Raw genomic sequence first — 21,887 nt, 5'->3', positions numbered from 1 at the left:
TGCATTGGCAGGTGGATTCTTAACCATTGCACCACCAGGGAAGTCCCTGAACAATGTTTTTAAATGTATAAAATTAAATATATAGGATTACCAAGGAAATATTGAAATATGCACACTATTAAAAAATTTGTGATATAGTCACATATGTGTTTTTTTATTAACATGTTAAACAAGTTTTAGCAGAAAGTCTCATAACTAATATAATTTCAAAAAGGTGATCAGCGCAAATGGTATTTTAAGACATTGGCAATGGCTGTAATGTTATAGGAAAACATCTGTGATTTCTACTGGTGATAAAATTACAACTACTGCTAATACTACTGCAGTTTATTGCCAAATTCATAACAGAAGAAAAAGCTAAATCTCAGAGATTTGTAAAATTACAAAAGCCCTTTTTTTCCTATCCAAGTTCACAGACCCTCCCTGCATTCTCTCCACAGATCCCTAAATCGTTAAACTCTCTTGAGAGACAGAGACAGAGGCACAGACAGAGAAAGAGAGAGAGAGAGAGAGAGAGAGAGAGCGAGAGCGAGAGAGAGACAGAGAGAGTGCCAAACCTGAAAATAAGATTGCAATAGTAACCCCTAAATAAGAGAATGTTCTGACCACCGCTGAATAGTCAAAGGAGGCCGAGAACAATGAAGACAATGATTGTATTAGAGGCGCAAAGAGACAACAATGACAAGTACACAAACAAACAACAACAATAACAGTGGAGAGAAGAACGTGTGCTCACTCCCTCTTCGAGAGCACTGGAATCACAACTAACTGCTGGACAATCATCAACAGAAAGACACTGGAACTCACCAGAAAAGATACCCCACATCCAAAGACAAAGGAGAAGCTGCAATGAGGTGGTAGGAGGGGCACAATCACAATAAATCAAACCCCATAACCACTGGGTGGGTGACTCACAAACTGGAGAACAATTATACCACAGAAGTCCACCCACTGGACTGAAGGTTCTGAGCCCCATGTCACGTTTCCCAACCTGGGGGTCTGGCAACAGGAGGAGGAATTCCCAGAGAATCAGATTTTGAAGGCTAGCAGGATTTGATTGCAGGACTTCAACAGGACTGGGAGAAACAGAGACTCCACTCTTGGAGGGCACACACAAAGTAGTGTGTACATCAGGACCCAGGGGGAAGGAGCAGTGACCCCATAGGAGACTGAACCAAACCTACCTGCTAGTGTTGGAGGGTCTCCTGTAGAGGCGGGGAGTGGCTGTGGCTCACCACAGGGACAAGGACACTGGCAGCAGAAGTTCTAGGAAGTACTCCTGGACAGGAGCCCCCCCAAAGTCCACCATTAGCCCCACCAAAGAGCCTGTAGCCTCCCGTGCTGGGTCACCTGAGGCCAAACAACCAACAGGGAGGGAACTCAGCCCCACCCACCAGCAGACAAGCGGATTAAAGTTTTACTGAGCTCTGTCCACCAGAGGAACACCCAGCTCTACCCACCACCAGTCCCTCCCATCAGGAAGCTTCCACAAGCGTCTTAGATAGCCTCATCCACCAGAGGGCAGACAGCAGAAGCAAGAAGAACCACAACCCTGCAGCCTGTGGAATGAAAACCACATTCACAGAAAGACAGACAAGATGAAAAGGCAGGGGATTATGTACCAGATGAAGGAACAAGATAAAAACCCAGAAAAACAACTAAATGAAGTGGAGATAGGCAACCTTCCAGAAAAAGAATTCAGAATAATAATAGTGAAGATGATCCAAGACCTCAGAAAACGAATGGAGGCAAAGATCAAGAAGATGCAACAAATGTTTAACAAAGACCTAGAAGAATTAAAGAACAAACACCTAGAAGAATTAAGGACAAACAAACAGAGATAAACAATACAATAATTGAAATGAAAAACACACTAGAAGGAATCAATAGCAGAATGACTGAGGCAGAAGAATGGAGAAGTGACCTGGAAGACAGAATGGTGGAATTCACTGCCGTGGAACAGAATAAAGATAAAAGAATGAAAATAAATGAAGACAGCCTAAGAGACCTCTGGGACAACATTAAACGCAACAACATTCGCAGTATAGGGGTCCAAGAAGGAGAAGAGAGAGAGAAAGGGCCCGAGAAAATGTTTGAAGAGATTATAGTCAAAAACTTCCCTAACATGGGAAAGGAAATAGCCACCCAAGTCCAAGAAGCCCAGAGAGTCCCAGGGAGGATAAACCCAAGGAGAAACATGTCGAGACACATAGTAATCAAATTGACAGAAATTAAAGCCAAAGAAAAATTATTAAAAGCAACAAGGGAAAAACAAAAAATAACATACAAGGGAACTCCCATAAGGTTAACCACTGATTTCTCAGCAGAAACTCTGAAATCCAGAAGGGAGTGGCACAATATATTTAAAGTGATGAAAGGGAAGAACCTACAACCAAGATTACTCTACCCAGCAAGGATCTCATTCAAATTCGACGGAGAAATTAAAAGCCTTACAGACAAGCAAAAGCTAACAGGATTCAGCACCACCAAACCATCTACAAAAAATGCTAAAGGAACTTCTCTAAGTCGGAAACAAAAGAGAAGAAAAGGACCTATGAAAACAAACCAAAACAGTTAAGAAAATGGTAATAGGAACATATATATCAATAATTACCTTAAATTTGAATGGATTAAATACTTCAACCAAAAGACACAGGCTTGCTGAATGGATACAAAAACAAGACCCATATATATGCTGTCTAAAAGAGACCCACTTCAGACCTAGGGACACATACAGATTGAAATGAGGGGATGGAAAAAGATATTCCATGCAAATGGAAATCAAAAGAAAGCTGGAGTAGCAATACTCATATCAGATAAAATACACTTTAAAATAAATGTTACAAGACACGAGGAAGGACACTATATAACGATCAGGGGATCAATCCAAGAAGAAGATATAACAATTATAAATACATATGCACTCAAAAAAGGACCACCTCAATACATAAGACAAATGCTAACAGCTATAAAAGAGGAACTCGACAATAACACAATAATAGTGGGGGATTTAACACCTCACTGACAGCAATAGACAGAGCATTCAGACAGAAAATTAATAAGGAAACACAAGCTTTAAATGAAACAGTAGACCAGATAAATTTCTTTTTTTAAAAAACATCTTTAATGGACAATAATTGCTTTACAATGGTCTGTTAGTTTCTGCTGTATGAAAAAGTGAATCAGCTATACATATACATATATCCCCATATCTCCTCCTTCTGTGTCTCCCTCCCACCCTCCCTATCCCACCCCTCTAGGTGGACACAAAGCACTGAGCTGATCTCCCTGTGCTATGCGGCTACTTCCCACTAGCTATCGGTTTTACATTTGGTAGTGTATATATGTCCATGCCACTCTCTCACTTTGTCACAGCTTACCCTTCCCCCTCCTCGGGTCCTCAAGTCCATTCTCTATGTCTGCGTCTTTATTCCTGTAATGCCTCTAGGCTTTCAGAACCATTTCTTTTTTTTTAGATTCCATATATATGTGTTAGCATATGGTATTTGTTTTTCTCTTTCTGACTTACTTCACTCTGTATGACAGTCTCTAGGTCCATCCACCTCACTACAAATAACTCAATTTCATTTCCTTTTATGGCTGAGTAATATGCCATTGTATATATGTGCCACATCTTCTTTATCCATTCATCTGTTGATGGACACTTAGGTTGCTTCCATGTCCTGCCTATTGTAAATAGAGCTGCAATGAACATTGTGGTACATGACTCTTTTTGAATTATGGTTTTCTCAGGGTATATGCACAGTAGTGGGATTGCTGGGTCATATGGTAGTTCTATTTTTAGTTTTTTAAGGAACCTCCATACTGTTCTCCACAGTGGCTGTATCAATTTACATTCCCACCAACAGTGCAAGAGGGTTCCCTTTTCTCCACACCCTCTCCAGCATTTATTGTTTCTAGATTTTTTGATGATGGCCATTCTGACTGCTATGAGGTGATACCTCATTGTAGTTTTGATTTACATTTCTCTGATGAATAGTGATGTTGAGCATTCTTTCATGTACTTGTTGGCAATCTGTATATCTTCTTTGAAGAAATGTCTATTTAGTTCTGCCCATTTTTGGATTTAGTTGTTTGTTTTTTTGATATTGAGCTGCATGAGCTGCTTATAAACTTTGGAGATTAATCCTTTGTCAGTTGCTTCATTTGCAAATATTTTCTCCCATTCTGAGGGTTGTCTTTTCATCTTATTTATGGTTTTCTTTGCTTTGCAAAAGCTTTGAAGTTTCATTAGGTCCCATTTGTTTATTTTTGTTTTTATTTCCATTTCTCTAGGAGGTGGGTCAAAAAGGATCTTGCTGTGATTTATGTCATAGAGTGTTCTGCCTATGTTTTCCTCTAAGAGTTTGATAGTTTCTGGCCTTACATATAGGTCTTTAATCCATTTGGGGTTTATTTTTGTATATGGTGTTAGGGAGTGTTCTAATTTCATTCTTTAACATGTAGCTCTCCAGTTTTCCCAGTGCCACTTACTGAAGAGGCTGTCTTTTCTCCACTGTATATTCTTGCCTCCTTTATCAAAGATAAGGTGACCATATGTGCGTGGATTTATCTCTGGGCTTTCTATCCTGTTCCATTGATCTATATTTCTGTTTTTGTGCCAGTACCATACTGTCTTGATTACTGTAGCTTTGTAGTATAGTCTGAAGACCAGGAACCTGATTCCTCTGGCTCCAATATTCTTTCTCAAGACTGCTTTGGCTAGTCGGGGTCTTTTGTGTTTCTATACAAATTTTGAAATTTTTTGTTCTAGTTCTGTGAAAAATGCCAGTGGTAGTCTGATAGGGATTGAATCTGTAGATTGTTTGGGTAGTAGAGTCATTTTAACAGTGTTGATTTGTCCAATCCAGGAACATGGTATATCTCTCCATCTGTTTGTATCATCTTTAATTTCTTTAATCAGTGTCTTATGGTTTTCTGCATACAGGTATTTTGTCTCCTTAGGTAGGTTTATTCCTAGGTATTTTATTCTTTTTGTTGCAGTGGTAAATAGGAGTGTTTCCTTAATTTCTCTTTCAGATTTTTCATCATTAGTGTATAGAAATACGAGGGATTTCGGTGCATTAATTTTGTATTATGCTACTTTACCAAATTCGTTGATTAGCTCTAGTAGTTTTCTGGCAGCATCTTTAGGATTCTCAATGTATAGTGTCATGTCATCTGCAAACAGTGACAGCTTTACTTCTTGTTTTCTGATTTGGATTCCTTTTATTTCTTTTTCTTCTCTGATTGCTGTGGCTAAAACTTCCAAAACTATGTTGAATAATAGTGGTGAGAGTGGGCAACCTTGTCTTGTTCTTGATCTTAGTGGAAATGGTTTTAGTTTTTCACCATTGAGAATGATGTTGGCTGTGGATTTGTCATACATGGCCTTTATTATGTTGATGTAAGTTCCCTCTATGCCTACATTCTGGAGGGTTTTATCATACATGGCTGTTGAATTTTGTGGAAAGCTTTTTCTGCAGCTATTGAGATGATCATATGGTTTTTCTCCTTCAATTTGTTAATATGGTTTATCACATTGATTGATTTGCATATACTGAAGAATCCTTGCACCCCTGAGATAAACCCCATTTGATCATGGTGTATGACCCTTTTAATGTGCTGTTGGATTCTGCTTGCCAGTATTTTGTTAAGTATTTTTGCATCAATGTTCATCAGTGATATTGGCCTGTAATTTTCTTTCTTTCTGACATCTTTGTCTGCCTTTGGTAGCATGGTGATGGTGTCCTCATTGAATGAGTTTGGGAGTGTTTCTCCCTCTGCTATATTCTGGAAGAGTGTGAGAAAGATAGGTGTTAGCTCTTCTCTCAATGTTTGATAGAATTCGCCTGTGAAGCCATCTGGTCCTGGGCTTTGATTTGTTGGAAGATTTTTAATCACAGTTTCAATTTCAGTACTTGTGATTGGTCTTTTTACATTTTCTATTTCTTCCTGGCTCAGTCTTGGAAGTTGTGCTTTCGTAAGAATTTGTCCATTTTATCCAGGTTGTCCATTTTATTGGCATATAGTTGCTTGTAGTAATCTCTCATGATCCTTTGTATTTCTGCAGTGTCAGTTATTACTTCTCCTTTTTCATTTCTAATTTTATTGATTTGTGTCTTCTCCCTTTTTTTGTTGATGATTCTGGCTAATGGTTTATCAATTTTGTTTATCTTCTCAAAGATCCAGCTTTTAGTTTCATTGATGTTTGCTATCATTTCCTTCATTTCTTTTTCATTTATTTCTGATCTTATTTTTATGATTTCTTTCCTTCTGCTATCTTTGGGTTTCTTTTGTTCTTTCTCCAATTGATTTAGGTATAAGGTTAGGTTGTTTATTTGAGATGCTTTTTGTTTCTTGAGGTAGGATTGTATTGCTAGAAACTTCCCTCTTAGAACTGCTTTTGCTGCATCCCATAGGTTTTGTGTTGTCGTGTTTTCATTGTCATTTGTTTCTAGGTATTTTTTGATTTCCTCTTTGATTTCTTTGGTGATCTCTTGGTTATTTAGTAGTGTATTGTTTAGCCTCCTTGTATTTATATTTTTTACAGACTTTTTCCTGTAATTGATACCTATCTCATAGCGTTGTGGTTGGAAAAGATACTCGATACGGTTTCAATTTTCTTAAATTTAGCAAGGCTTGATTTGTGACCCAAGATATGATCTATCCTAGAGCGTGTTCCATGAGCACTTGAGGAGAAAGTGTATTCTTTTGTTTTTGGATGGAATGTCTATCATTATCAATTAAGACCATCTTGTTTAATGTATCATTTAAAGCTTGTATTTCCTTATTGTTTTTACATTTTGGATGATCTGTCCATTGATGAAAGTCGGTTATTAAAGTCCCCTACTACTATTGTGTTACTGTCTATTTCCCCTTTTATGGCTGTTAGCTTTTGGCTTATGTATGGAGGTGCTCCTATGTTGGGTGCATAAATATTTACAACTGTTATATCTTCGTCTTGGATTGGTCCCTTGATCATTATGTAGTGTCCTTCTGTGTCTCTTTTTTTTTTTTTTCACGGTACATGGCCCTCTCACTGTTGTGGCCTCTCCCGTTGCGGAGCACAGGCTCCGGATGCACAGGCTCAGCGGCCATGGCTCACGGGCCTAGCCACTCCACGGCATGCGGGATCCTCCCGGACCGGGGCACGAACCCGTGTCCCCTGAATCGGCAGGTGGACTCTCAACCACTGCGCCACCAAGGAAGCCCTGTGTCTCTTTTAATAGTCTTTTTTTAAAAGTCTATTTTGTCTGACATGAGAAGTGCGACCTAGTTTTCTTTTGATTTCCATTTGTGGAATATCATTTTCCATCCCCTCAGTTTCAGTCTGTATGTGTCCCTAGGTCTGAAGTGGCTCTCTTGTAGACAGCATATACACGGGTCTTTTTTTTGTATCCATTCAGCCATTCTATGTCTTTTGGTTGGAGCATTTATTCCATTTACATTTAAGGTAGTTATTGATATGTATGTTCCTATTACCATTTTCTTAACTGTTTTGGGTTTGTTTTTGTAGGTCTTTTCCTTCTATTGTATTTCCTGCCTAGTGAAGTTCCTTTAGCATTTGTTGTAACGCAGGTTTGGTGGTGCTGAATTCTCTTAGCTTTTGCTTGTCTGTAAAGGTTTTAATTTCTCTGTCGAATCTGAATGAGATTCTTGCTGGGTGGAGTAATCGTGGTTGTAGGTTTCTCCCTTTCATCACTTTAAATATGTCTTGCCACTCCCTCTGACTTGCAGAGTTTCCACTGAAAGATCAGCTGTTAACCTTATGGGGATTGCCTTCTTTGTTATTTTCCCTTGCTGCCTTTCATATTTTTTCTTTGTAATTAATTTTTGATAGTTTGATTAATATGTGTCTTGGTGTGTTTCTCCTTGGATTTATCCTGTGTGGGACTCTCTGCGCTTCCTAGACTTGATTGACTATTTCTTTTCGATATGAGGGAAGTTTTCAACTATAATCCCTTCAAATATTTTCTCAGTCACCTTTTTATTCTCTTCTTCTTCTGGGACCCCTATACTTCAAATGTTGGTGCTTTTAATGTTGTCCCAGAGTCCTCTGAGACTGTCCTCAATTCCCTTCATTCTTATTTCTTTATTCTGCTCTGCGTTAGTTATTTCCACTATTTTATCTTCCAGGTAACTTATCAGTTCTTCTGCCTCAGTTATTCTGCTGTTGATTCCTTCTAGAGTATTTTTAATTTCATTTATTGTGTTGTTCCTCATTGTTTGCTTGCTCTTTAGTTCTTCTAGGCCTTTGTAAAAAGTTTCTTGTATTTTCTGCATTCTATTTCCAAGATTTTGGATCATCTTTACTATCATTACTTTGAATTCTTTTTCAGGTAGACTGCCTATTTCCTCTTCATTTGTTTGGTCTGGTGCATTTTTACCTTGCTACTTCATCTGCTGTGTGTTTCTCTGTCTTGTCATTTTGCTTAACATACTGTGTTTGGGGTCTCCTTTTTGCAGGCTGCAGGTTTGTAGTTCCCGTTGTTTTTGGTGTCTGTCCCCAGTGGGTGAGGTTGGTTCAGTGGGTTGTGTAGGCTTCTAGGTGGAGGGGACTGGTGACTGTGTTCTGGTGGATGAGGCTGGATATTTCTGGTGGGCAGAACTGCGTCCAGTTTTGGGGTATCTGTGAACTTATTATGATTACAGGCAGCCTCTCTGCTAATGGGTTGTGTTGTGTTCCTGTCTTGCTAGTTGTTTGGCACAGGGTGTCCAGCACTGTAGCTTGCTGGTCATTGAGTGGAGCTGGGTCTTAGCGTTGAGATGGAGATCTCTGGGAGAGCTTTCACCATTTGATATTATGTGGACCGAGAGGTCTCTGGTGGACCAATGTCTTGAGTTCGGCTCTGCCACCTCAGAGGGTCAGTCCTGACACCCAGCTGGAACACCAACACCCCATTAGCCAAATTGCTCAGAAGAAAAGGGAGAAAAAAAGAGAGAGAGAGAGAAAAAAGAAGGAAGGAAAGAAAGAAAGAAGGAAAGAAAGAAAGGAGGGAGGGAGGGAGGAAGGAAAGAAAGAATAAAATAAAGTTATGTAAAAAAATATTATTGAAAATAAAAAAGTAATAAAAAAATAGAAAAAAGAAAGGAGGAACCAAACCAAAAAAACACATTCACCAATGATAACAAGCACCAAAACTATACTAAAAAAATAAAAACCCAGACAGCCAGAACCCTAGGACAAATGGTAAAAGCAAAGCTATACAGAGAAAATCACACAAAGAAGCATACACATACACACTTGTGAAAAGAGAAAAAGATCTATATATACAAAAAAAAAGTAAGAGAGCAACTAAATATATAAACAAATCTATGAATGGAGAGAAACCTTCAAGATGGTGGAGGAATAAGACGTGGAGATCACCCTCCTCCCCACAAATACATCAGAAATACATCTACATGTGGAACAACTCCTACAGAACACCTACAGAACGCTGGCAGAGGACCGCGCAGACTTCCCAAAAGGCAGGAAACTCTCCACGTACCTGGGGAGCGCAAAAGAAAAGCAAAGACAAAAGAATAGGGACAGGACCTGCATCAGTGGGAGGGAGCTGTGAAGGAGGAAAGGTTTCCACACACTAGGAAGCCCCTTCGTGGGCGGAGACGGTGGGTGGCAGGGGGGGAAGCTTCAGAGCCGCGGAGGAGAGCGCAGCAACAGGGGTGTGGAGGGCAAAGCGGAGAGATTCCCGCACAGAGGATTGGTGCCGACCAGCACTCACCAGCCTGAGAGGCTTGTCTGCTCACCCGCTGGGGCAGGCGGGGCTGGGAGCTGAGGCTTGGGCTTTGGAGGTCAGATCCCAGGGAGAGGACTGGGGTTGGCTGTGTGAACACAGTCTGAAGGGGGCTACTGTGCCACAGCTAGCTGGGAGGGAGTCCAGGAAAAAGTCTGAACCTGCCTAAGAGGCAAGAGAGAATTGCTTCGGGCTGCGCGAGGAGAGGGAATTCAGAGCACCACCTACACGAGCTCCAGAGACCGGCGGGAGCAGCGGCTATCAGCGCGGACCCCAGAGACTGGCATGAAACGCTAAGGCTGCTGCTGCCGCCACAAAGAAGCCTGTGTGCAAGCACAGATCACTTCCCACACCGCCCCTCCCGGGAGCCTGTGCAGCCCACATGATCCAGGGACAACTTCCTTGGGAGAACACGTGGCACGCCTTAGGCTGTTACAACGTCATGTTGGCCTCTGCCACTGCAGGCTCGCCCCACATACATAACCCTCCCTTCCTCTAGCCTGAGTGAGCCAGAGCCCCCGAATCAGCTGCTACTTTAACCCTGTCCTATCTGATCAAAGAAGAGATGCCCTCAGGCAACCTACACGCAGAGGTGAGGCCAAATCCAAAGCTGAGCCCCGGGAGCTGTGCGAACAAAGAAGAAAAAGGGAAATCTCTCCCAGCAGCCTCAGGAGCAGCGGATTAAATCTCCACAATCACCTTGATGTACCCTGCATCTGTGGAATACATGAATAGACAACAAATCATCCGAAATTGAGGCAGTGGACTTTGGGAGCAACTGTAGACTTGGGGTTTGCTTTCTGCATCTAATTTGTTTCTAGCCTTATGTTTAACTTAGTTTAGTATTTAGAGTTTATTATCATGGGAATATTTGTTTATTGATTTCATTGCTCTCTTCCTTTTTTAAAAATATATAGATATATATATTTTTCCTTTTTCTCCTTTTGTGAGTATGTATGTGTATTCTTCTTTGAGTGATTTTGTCTGTATACCTTTGCTTTTACCATTTGTCCTAGGGTTCTGTCTGTCCTTTGTTTTGTTTTTGTTTTCTAGTACAGTTTTTGCACTTGTTGTCATTGGTGAATTTGTTTTTTGGTTTGGTTGATCTCTTCTTTCTTTTTTTTTTTCTTTCTTATTTTTTCTTTTTCAATTACTTTTTAATTTTTAACAATTTTTAAATTCTTTATTTTAATAACTTTAATTTATTTTGTTTTATTTTATGTTTTTCTTTCTTTCTTTTTCTCTCCCTTTTCTTCTGAGCCGTGTGGCTGACAGGGTCTTGGTGCTCCAGCTGGGTGTCAGGCCTGAGACTCTGAGGTGGGAGAGCTACGTTCAGGACATTGTTCCACCAGAGACCTCCCGGCCCCACGTAATAGCAAACAGCGAAAGCTCACCCAGAGATCTCCATCTCAACACTAGACCCGGCTGCACTCAATGACCAGCAAGTTACAGTGCACCCTGTGCCAAACAACTAGAAAGACAGGAACACAACCCCACCAATTAGCAGAGAGGCTGCCTAAAATCATAATAAGGTCACAGACATCCGAAAACACACCACCAGATGTGGTCCTGCCCACCAGAAAGACAAGATACAGCCTCATCCACCAGAACACAGGCACCAGTCCCTGCCACCAGGAAGCCTACACAACCCACAGAACCAACCTCACCCACTGGAGCCAGACACCAAAAACAACAGGAACTAAGAACCTGCAGCCTGCAAAAAGGAGACCCCAAACACAGTAAGTTAACCAAAATTACAAGACAGAGAAACACACATCAGATGAAGGAGCAAGGTAAAAACCCACCAGACTAAACAAATGAAGAGGAAATAGGCAGTTTACCTGAAAAACAATTCAGAGTAGTGATAGTAAAGATGATCCAAAATCTTGGAAACAGAATGGAGACAATACAAGAAACGTTTAACAAGGACCTAGAAGAACTAAAGATCAAACAATGAGGAAGAAAACAATAAATGAAATTAAAATTTCTCCAGAAGAAATCAATAGCAAAATAACTGAGGCAGAAGAATGGATAAGTGACCTGGAAGATAAAATAGTGGAAATAACTACCGCAGTGCAGAATAAAGAAAGAAGAATGAAAAGAATTGAGGATAGTCTCAGAGACCTCTGGGACAACATTGAATGCACAAACATTCAAATAATAGGGGTCCCAGAAGAAGAAGAAAAAGGAAAAGCAATTGAGAAAATATTTAAAGAGATTATAGTTGAAAACTTCCCTAATATGGGAAAAGAAATAGTCAATCCAGTCCAGGAAGCGCAGAGAGTCCCATACAGGATAAATCCAAGGATAAACATGCCAAGACACATATTAATCAAACTATCAAAAATTAAATACAAAGAAAAATATTAAAAGCAGCAAGGGAAAAACAACAAATAACACATAAGGGAATCCCCATAAGGTTAACAGCTGATCTGTCAGCAGAAACTCTGCAAGCCAGAAGGGAGTGGCAGGACATATTTAAAGTGATGAAGGGGAAGAAACTACAACCAAGATTACTCTACAAGTACGGATCTCATTCAGATTTGAGGGAGAAATTAAAACCTTGGCAGACAAGCAAAAGCTAAGAGAATTCAGCACCACCGAACCAGCTTTACAACAAATGCTAAAGGAACTTCACTAGGCAGGAAATACAAGAGCAGGAAAAGACCTACAAAAACAAACCCGAAACAGTTAAGAAAATGGTAATAGGAACATACATAATGATAGTTACCTTAAATGTAAATGGATTAAATGCTCCAACCAAAACACATAGACTGGCTGAATGGTTACAAAAAGAAGACCCCTATATATGTGATCTACAAGAGACCCACTTCAGACGTAGGGACACATACAGCCTGAAACTGAGGGGATGGAAAATGATATTCCACAAATGGAAATCAAAAGAAAGCTGGTGTAGCAATTCTCAAGTCAGACAAAATAGACTTTAAAATACAGACTATTACAAGAGACAAAGAAGGACACTACATAATGATCAAGGGATCAATCCAAGAAGAAGATATAACAATTGTAAATATTTATGCACTCAACACAGGACCACATCAATACATAGGCAAATAATAACAGCCATAAAAGGGAAGTCGACAGTAACACAATAGTAGTAGGGGACTTTAATAACCGACTTTCACCAATGGACAGATGATCCAAAATGAAAATAAATAAGGAAACACAAGCTTTAAATGATACATTAAACAAGATGGACTTAATTGACATTTAGAGGACATTCCACCCAAAAACAACAGAATACACTTTCTTCTCAAGTGCTCATGGAACGTTCTCCAGGATAGGTCATATCTTGGGTCAAAAATCAAGCCTTGCTAAATTTAAGAAAATTGAAATCGTATCAAGTATCTTTTCTGACCACAAGGCTATGAGTCTACATATCAGTTATAGGAAACAATCTGTAAAAAATACAAACACATGAAGGCTAAAAAGTACAGTACTTAATAACCAAGAGATCACAGAAGAAATCAAAGAGAAAATCAAAAAAATACCTAGAAACAAATGACAATGAAAACACGATGACACAAAACCTATGGGATGCAGCAAAAGCAGTTCTAAGAAGGAAGTTTATAGCAATACAATCCTACCTTAAGAAACAAGAGACATCTCAAACAAACAACCTAACCTTACACCTAAAGCAACTGGAGAAAGAAGAACAAAAGAAACCCAAAGATAGCAGAAGGAAAGAAATCATACAGATCAGATCAAAAATAAATGAAAAAGAAATGAAGGAAACAATAGCAAACATAAATGAAACTACAAGCTGGTTCCTTGAGAAGATAAACAAAATTGATAAACCATTAGCCAGACTCATCAAGGAAAAAAGGCAGAAGACTCAAATCAATAGAATTAGAAATTAAGAAGAAGTAACAACTGACACCGCAGAAATACAAAGGATCATGAGAGATTACTACAAGCAATTATATCCCCATAAAATGGACAACCTGGAAGAAAAGGACAAATTCTTAAAAAGGCACAACTTTCTGAGACTGAACCAAGAAGAAATAGAAAATATAAACAGACAAATCAGAAGCACTCAAATTGACACTGTGATTAAGAATCTTCCAACAAAAAAAGCCCAGGACCAGACGGCTTCACAGGTGAATTCTATCAAAAATTTAGAGAAGAGCTAACACCTATCCTTCTAAAACGCTTTGAAAATATAACAAAGGGAGAAACACTACCAAATTCATTATACGAGGCCACCATCACCTTGATACCAAAGCCAGACAACGATGTCACAAAGAAAACTACAGGCCAATAGCAATGATGAACATAGATGCAAAAATCTTCAACAAAATACTAGCAAAGAGAATCCAACAGCACATTAAAAGGATCATACACCATGATCAAGTGGGGTTTATCCCAGGAGTGCAAGGATTCTTGAATATACACAAATCAATCAATGTGATAAACCATATTAAGAAGTTGAAGGAGAAAGACCATATGATCATCTCAATAGATGTAGAAAAAGCTTTCCACAAAATTCAACACCCATTTCTGAATTAAACCCTCCAGAATGTAGGCATAGAGGGAAATTACCACAACATAATAAAAGACCATATAGGACAAACCCACAGCCAACGTCCTTCTCAATGGTGAAAAACTAAAACCATTTCCTCTAAGATCAGGAACAAAACATGGATGTCCACTCTCACCACAGTTATTCAACATAGTTTTGGGAATGTAAGCCACAGCAATCAGAGAAGAAAAAGAAATAAAAGGAATCCAAATCAGAAAAGAAGATACAAAGCTGTCACTGTTTACTGATGAGATGATACTATAAATAGAGAATCCTAAAGATGTTAACAAAAAACTGCTAGAGCTAATCAACGAATTTGGTAAAGTATCAGGATACAAAATTAATGCACAGTAATCCCTTGCATTTCTATACACTAATGAAGAAAAATCTGAAAGAGAAATTAAGGAAACACTCCCATTTACCATTGCAAAAAAAATAATAAAATACCTAGGAATAAACCTACCTAAGGAGACAAAATACCTGTATGCAGAAAACTATAAGACACTGATTAAAGAAATTAAAGGAGATACAAACAGATGGAGAGATATACCATGTTCTTGGATTCGAAGAATCAACATAGTAAAAATGACTCTACTACCCAAAGCAATCTACAGATTCAATGCAACCCCTATCAAACTACCACTGGCATTTTTCACAGAGCGAGGAGAAAAAATTTCAAAATTTGCATGGAAACACAAAAGACCCAGAATAGCCAAGGCAATCTTGAGAAAGAAAAATGGGGCCAGAGGCATCAGGTTCCCGGACTTCAGACTATACTACAAAGCTAGAGTCATCAAGGCAGTATGGCACTGGCACAGAAACAAAAATATAGATCAATGGGACAGGATAGAAAGCCCAGAGATGAACCCATGCAGCTATGGTCACCTTATTTTTGATAAAGGAGGCAAGAATATACAATGGAGAAAAGACAGCATCTTCAATGAGTGGTGCTGGAAAAACAGGACAGTTACATGTAAAAGAATGAAATTAGAACACTTCCTAACACCATACACAAAAATAAACTCAAAATGGATTAAAAACCTAAATGTAAGGCCAGACACTATAAAACTCTTAGAGGAAAACATAGGCAGAACACTCTATGACATAAATCACAGCAAGATCCTTTTTGACCCACCTCCTAGAGAAAGGGAAATAAAAACAAAAATAAACAAATGTGACCTAATGAAACTTCAAAGCTTTTGCACAGTAAAGGAAACCATAAACAAGACCAAAAGTCAACCCGCAGAATGGGGGAAAATATTTGCAAATGAAGCAACTGACAAAGGATTAATCTCCAAAATTTACAAGCAGCTCATGCAGCTCAATAACAAAAAAACAAACAACCCAATCCAACAAATGGGCAGAAGACATAAAAGACATTTCTCCAAAGAAGATATACAGACTGCCAACAAACACATGAAAGGATGCTCAACATCATTAATCATTAGGGAAATGCAAATCAAAACTACAATGAGATATCATCTCACACCGGTCAGAATGGCCATCATCAAAAAATCTAGACAAAATAAATGCTAGAGAGCGTGTGGAGAAAAGGGAACACTCTTGCACTGCTGGTGGGAATGTGAATTCGTACAGCCACTATGGAGAACAGTATGGAGGTTCCTTAAAAAACTACAAATAGAACTACCATATGACCCAGCAATCCCACTACTGGGCATATACCCTGAGAAAAACATAATTCAAAAAGAGTCATGTACCAAAATGTTCATTGCAGCTCTATTTACAATAGCCTGGAGCTGGAAACAACCTAAGTGTCCATCATTGGATGAATGGATAAAGAAGATGTGGCACATATATACAATGGAGTATTACTCAGCCATAAAAAGAAACGAAATTGAGTTATTTGTAGTGAGGTGGATGGACCTAGAGTCTGTCATACAGAGTGAAGTAAGTCAGAAAGAGAAAGACAAATACCGTATGCTAACATATATATATGGAATCTAAGAAAAAAAATGTCATGAAGAACCTAGGGGTAAGACAGGAATAAAGACACAGACCTACTAGAGAATGGACTTGAGGATATGGGGAGGGGGAAGTGTAAACTGTGACAAAGTGAGAGAGTGGCATGGACATATATACACTAACAAATGTAAAATAGATAGCTAGTGGGAAGCAGCTGCATAGCACAGGGAGATCAGCTCCGTGCTTTGTGACCACCTAGAGGGGTGGGATAGGGAGGGTGGGAGGGAGGGAGACGCAAGAGGGAAGAGATATGGGAACATATGTATATGTATGACTGATTCACTTTGTTATAAAGCAGAAACTAACACACCATTGTAAAGCAATTATACTCCAATAAAGATTTAAAAAAAATACATGAATGAAATTAGAACACTTCCTAACACCATACACAAAAAAACTCAAAATGGATTAAAAACCTAAATGTAAGGCCAGACATTATAAAACTCTTAGAGGAAAACATAGGCAGAACACTCCATGACATAAATCACAGCAAGATCCTTTTTGACCTGCTTCCTAGAGAAAGGGAAATAAAAACAAAAATAAACAAATGGGACCTAATGAAATTTCAAAGCTTTTGCACAGCAAAGGAAACCATAAACAAGACCAAAAGACAACCCTCAGAATGGGAGAAAATATTTGTAAATGAAACAACTGATAAAGGATTAATCTCCAAAATTTATAAGCAGCTCAATATCAACAAAACAAACAACCCAATCCAAAAATGGGCAGAAGACCTAAATAGACATTTCTCCAATGAAGATATACAGATTGCCAACAAACACATGAAAGGATGCTCAACATCACTAATCATAAGAGAAATGCAAATCAAAACTACAATGAGGTATCACCTCATACCAGTCAGAATGGCCATCATCAAAATATCTAGAAACAATAAATGCTGGAGAGGGTGTGGAGAAAAGGGAACCCTCTTGCACTGTTGGTGCGAGTGTAAATTGATACAGCCACTATGGAGAACAGTATGGAGGTTCCTTAAAAATCTAAAAATAGAACTACCATATGACCCAGCAATCCCACTACTGTGCATATACCCTGAGAAAACCATAATTCAAAAAGAGTCATGGACCACAATGTTCATTGCAGCTCTATTTACAATAGGCAGGACATGGAAGCAACCTAAGTGTCCATCGACAGATGAATGGATAAAGAAGATATGGCACATATATACAATGGAATATTACTCAGCCATATAAAGAAACAAAATTGAGTTATTTGTAGTGAGGTGGATGGACCTAGAGACTGTCATACAGATTGAAGTGAGCCAGAAAGAGAAAAACAATTTCCATATACTAACACATATATATGGAATCCAAAAAAAAAATGGTTGTGAAGAATCTAGGGGCAGGACAAGAATAAAAATGCAGACGTAGGAAATGGACTTGATGACACAGGGAGGGCAAAGGTAAGCTGAAACTAAGTGAGAGAGTGGCATGGACATATATATACTACCAAAAATAAAATAGATAGCTAGTGGTAAGCAGCCACATAGAACAGGGAGATCAGCTCAGTGATTTGTGACCCATCTAGAGGGGTGGGATAGGGAGGATTGGAGGGAGACATAAGAGGGAGGAGATATGGGGATATATGTATATGTATAGCTGATTCACTCTGTTATACAGCAGAAACTAACACACCATTGTAAAGCAATTATACTCCAATAAAGATGTTAAAAAATATCTACCAATGATAATAAGATCTAAATACTAAACTAAGATAAATATAAAACCAGAAACAAATTAGATGCAGTAAGCAAACCCCAAGTCTACAGCTGCTCCCAAAGTCCACCGCCTCAATTTTGGATGATTTGGTGTCTATTCAGGTATTCCACAGATGCAGGGTACATCAAGTTGATTGTGGAGATTTAATCTGCTGCTCCTGTTGCTGCTGGGTGAAATTTCCATTTCTCTTCTTTGTTTGCTCCGTTCCTGGGGTTCAGCTTTGCATTTGACCCCACCTCTGCACTTAGGTCGCCTGAGGGCATCTTTTGGGAAATCTGATGTTCTGCCAGCGTTCAGTAGGTGTGCTGTAGCAATTGTACCACATGTTGAGGTGTTTTTGATGTATTTGTGGGGAGGAAGGTGATCTCCATGTCTTACTCCTCTGCCATCTTGAAGGTCCCTCCCCCCAGATTTATTTAATTGCTATTTATAGGAAATGCCATCTGAAAACAGAAGATTACACTTTCTTCTCAAGTGCACATGGAACATTCTCCAGGATAGATCACATCTTGGGTCACAAATCAATCCTCAGTAAATTTAAGAAAATTGAAATCATATCAAGCATGTTTTCCAACCACAACGCTATGAGATTAGAAATCAATTACAGGGAAATAAAGGTAAAAAACAGAAACACATGGAGGCTAAAAAATACATTACTAAGTAACCTAGAGTTCACTGAAGAAATCAAAGAGGAAATCAAAAAATACCTAGAGACAACTGACAATGAAAACACAACGATCCAAAACCTATGGGATGCAGCAGAAGCAGTTCTAGGAGGGAAGATTATAGCAATACAATCCTACCTCAAGAAACAAGAAAAATCTCAAATAAACAATCTAACCTTACACCTAAAGGAACTAGAAAAAGAAGAACAAAACCCAAAGTTAGTAGAAAGAAAAAAATCATAAAGATCAGAGCACAAGTAAATGAAATAGAAACAAAGAAAACAATAGCAATGATCAATAAAACTAAAAGCTGGTTCTTTGAGAAGATAAAATTGATAAACCTTTAGCCAGACTCATCAAGAAAAAGAGGGAGAGGACTCAAATCAATAAAATTAGAAATGAAAAAGGAGAAGTTACAATGGACACTGCATAAATACAAAAACATCATAAGAGACTACTACAAGCAACTCTATGCCAATAAAATAGACAACCTGGAAGAAATGGACAAATTATTAGGAAGGTATAAACTTCCAAGAGTGAACCAGGAAGAAACAGAAAATATGAACAGACCAATCACAAGTAATTAAAATGAAACTGTGATTAAAAATCTTCCAACAAGGGCTTCCCTGGTGGCACAGTGGTTGAGAGTCCGCCTGTTGATGGAGGGGACACAGGTTCGTGCCCCGGTCCGGGAAGATCCCACATGTCGCGGAGCAGCTAGGCCCATAAGCCATGGCCGCTGAGCCTGTGCGTCTGGAGCCTGTGCTCCACAACGGGAGAGGCCACAACAGTGAGAGGCCTGTGTACCACACACACACAAAAATCTTCCAACAAACAAAAGTCCAGGACCAGATGGCTTCAGAGGTGAATTCTATCAAACATTTAGAGAAGAGCTAACACCCACCCTCCTCAAACTCTTCCAAAAAATTGCAGAGGAAGGAACACTCCCAAACTCATTCTACGAGGCCACCATCACCCTGGTACCAAAACCAAACAAAGTTACTACAAAAAAAGAAAATTACAGACCAACATTACTGATGAATATAGATGCAAAAATCCTCAAAAAATACTAGCAAACAGAATCCGACAACACATTAAAAGGTTCATACACCATGATCAAGTTGGATTTATCCCAGGGATGCAAGGATTATTCAATATATGCAAATCAATCAATGTGATACACCATATTAACAAATTGAAGAATAAAAACCATATGATCATCTCAATAGATGCAGAAAAAGCTTTCGATGAAATTCAACACCCATTTATGATAAAAAAAAACCCTCCAGAAAGTAGGCATAGAGGAAACCTACCTCAACATAATAAAGGCCATGTATGACAAACCCACAGCAAACATCATTCTCAATGGTGAAAAAAATGAAAGCATTTCCTCTAAGTTTAGGAAAAAGACAAGGATGTCCACTCTCACCACTATTATTCAACATCGTTTTGGAAGTCCTAGCCATGGCAATCAGAGAAGAAAAAGAAATAAGAGGAATACAAATTGGAAAAGAAGTAAAACTGACACTGTTTGCAGATGACATGATACTATACATAGGTAATCCTAAAGTTGCCTTTAGAAAACGACTAGAGCTAATCAATGAATTTGGTAAAGTTGCAGGATACAAAATTAATGCCCAGAAATCTCTTGCATTCCCATACAACTAACTATGAAAAATCAGAAAGAGAAATTAAGGAAACAATCCCATTCACCATTGCAACAAAAAGATTAAAATACCTAGGACTAAACCTACCTAAGGAGGTAAAAGACCTGTACTCAGAAAACTATAAGACACTGATGAAAGAAATCAAAGATACCAAAAACAGATGAAGAGATACACCATGTTCTTGGATTGGAAGAATCAACATTGTGAAAATGACTATACTACCCAAAGCAATCTAGAGATTCAATGTAATCCCTCACAAATTACCAATGGCATTTTTTACAGAACTAGAACAAAAAAAATCTTAAAATTTGTATGGAGACACAAAAGACCCTGAATAGCCAAAGCACTCTTTAGGAAAAAAAGAAAACAGAGCTGGAGGAATCAGACTCCCTGACTTCAGACTATACTACAAAGCTACAGCAATCAATACAATATGGTACTGGCACAAAAACAGAAATATAGATCAATGGAATAGGATAGAAAGCCCAGAGATAAATCCATGCACCTATGGTCAACTAATCTATGACAAAGGAGGCAATGATATAAAATGGAGAAAAGATGGTCTCTTCAATAAGTGGTGCTGCGAAAACTGGACTGCTTCATATAAAAGAATGAAATTAGAACACTCCCTAACACCATACACAAAAATAAATTGAAAATGGATTAAAGACCTAAATGTAAGACCGGACCTTATAAAAGTCTTAGAGGAAAACATAGGCAGAACACTCTTTGACATAGATCACAGCATGATCTTTTTTGACCCACCTCCTAGAGTAATGGAAATAAAAACAAAAATAATGATTCACTTTGTTATACAGCAGAAACTAACACACCATTGTAAAGCCATTATACTCCAATAAAGATGTTAAAAATAAAGAAATAAATAAACAAATGGGACCTAATGAAACTTAAAAGCTTTTGCACAGCAAAGGAAACTATAAACAAGACATAAAGACAACCCTCAGAATGGGAGAAATTATTTGCAAACGAATCAGTGGACAAAGGATTAATCTCCAAAATATATAAACAGCACATGCAGCTCAATATTAAAGAAACAAACAAGCCAATCCAAAAATGGGCAGAAGATCTAAATAGACATCTCTCCAAAGAAGACATAAAGATGGCCAAGAGGCACATGAAAAGATGCTCAACATCACTAATTATTAGAGAAATGCAAATCAAAACTACAATGAGGTATCACCTCACACTGGTTAGAATGGGCATCATCAGAAAATCTACAAACAACAAATGTTGGAGAGGGTGTGGAGAAAAGGGAACCCTCTTGCACTGTTGGTGGGAATGTAAATTGATACAGCCACTATGGAGAACATAGTTAAAAAACTAAGAATAGAATTACAATATGACCCAGCAACCCCACTACTGGGTATATACTCAGAGAAAACCATAATTCAAAAAGACACATGTGCCCCAATGTTCATTGCAGTACTATTTACAATAGCCAGGTCATGGAATCAACCTAGTTGTCCATCAACAGACGAATGGATAAAGATGTGGTACATATATACAATGGAATATCAGTCAGCCATAAAAAGGAA

The 21,887-nt window shown here is 38.7% G+C and overlaps 1 protein-coding gene across 1 annotated transcript in view; it reads right to left on the bottom strand.

Annotated features, from left to right (window-relative positions):
• Nucleotides 1–21,887, bottom strand: part of PAK3 (p21 (RAC1) activated kinase 3) — a 284,313-nt gene that overhangs the window by 180,418 nt on the left and 82,008 nt on the right. The gene's annotated exons all lie outside the window — the stretch shown is intronic.

Source organism: Orcinus orca, chromosome X, assembly GCF_937001465.1.
Source record: "Orcinus orca chromosome X, mOrcOrc1.1, whole genome shotgun sequence".
Taxonomy (NCBI): Eukaryota; Metazoa; Chordata; class Mammalia; order Artiodactyla; family Delphinidae; genus Orcinus; species Orcinus orca.
Note: the sequence above shows the minus strand (reverse complement) of the source record. Positions and strands in the feature narration are given on the sequence as shown.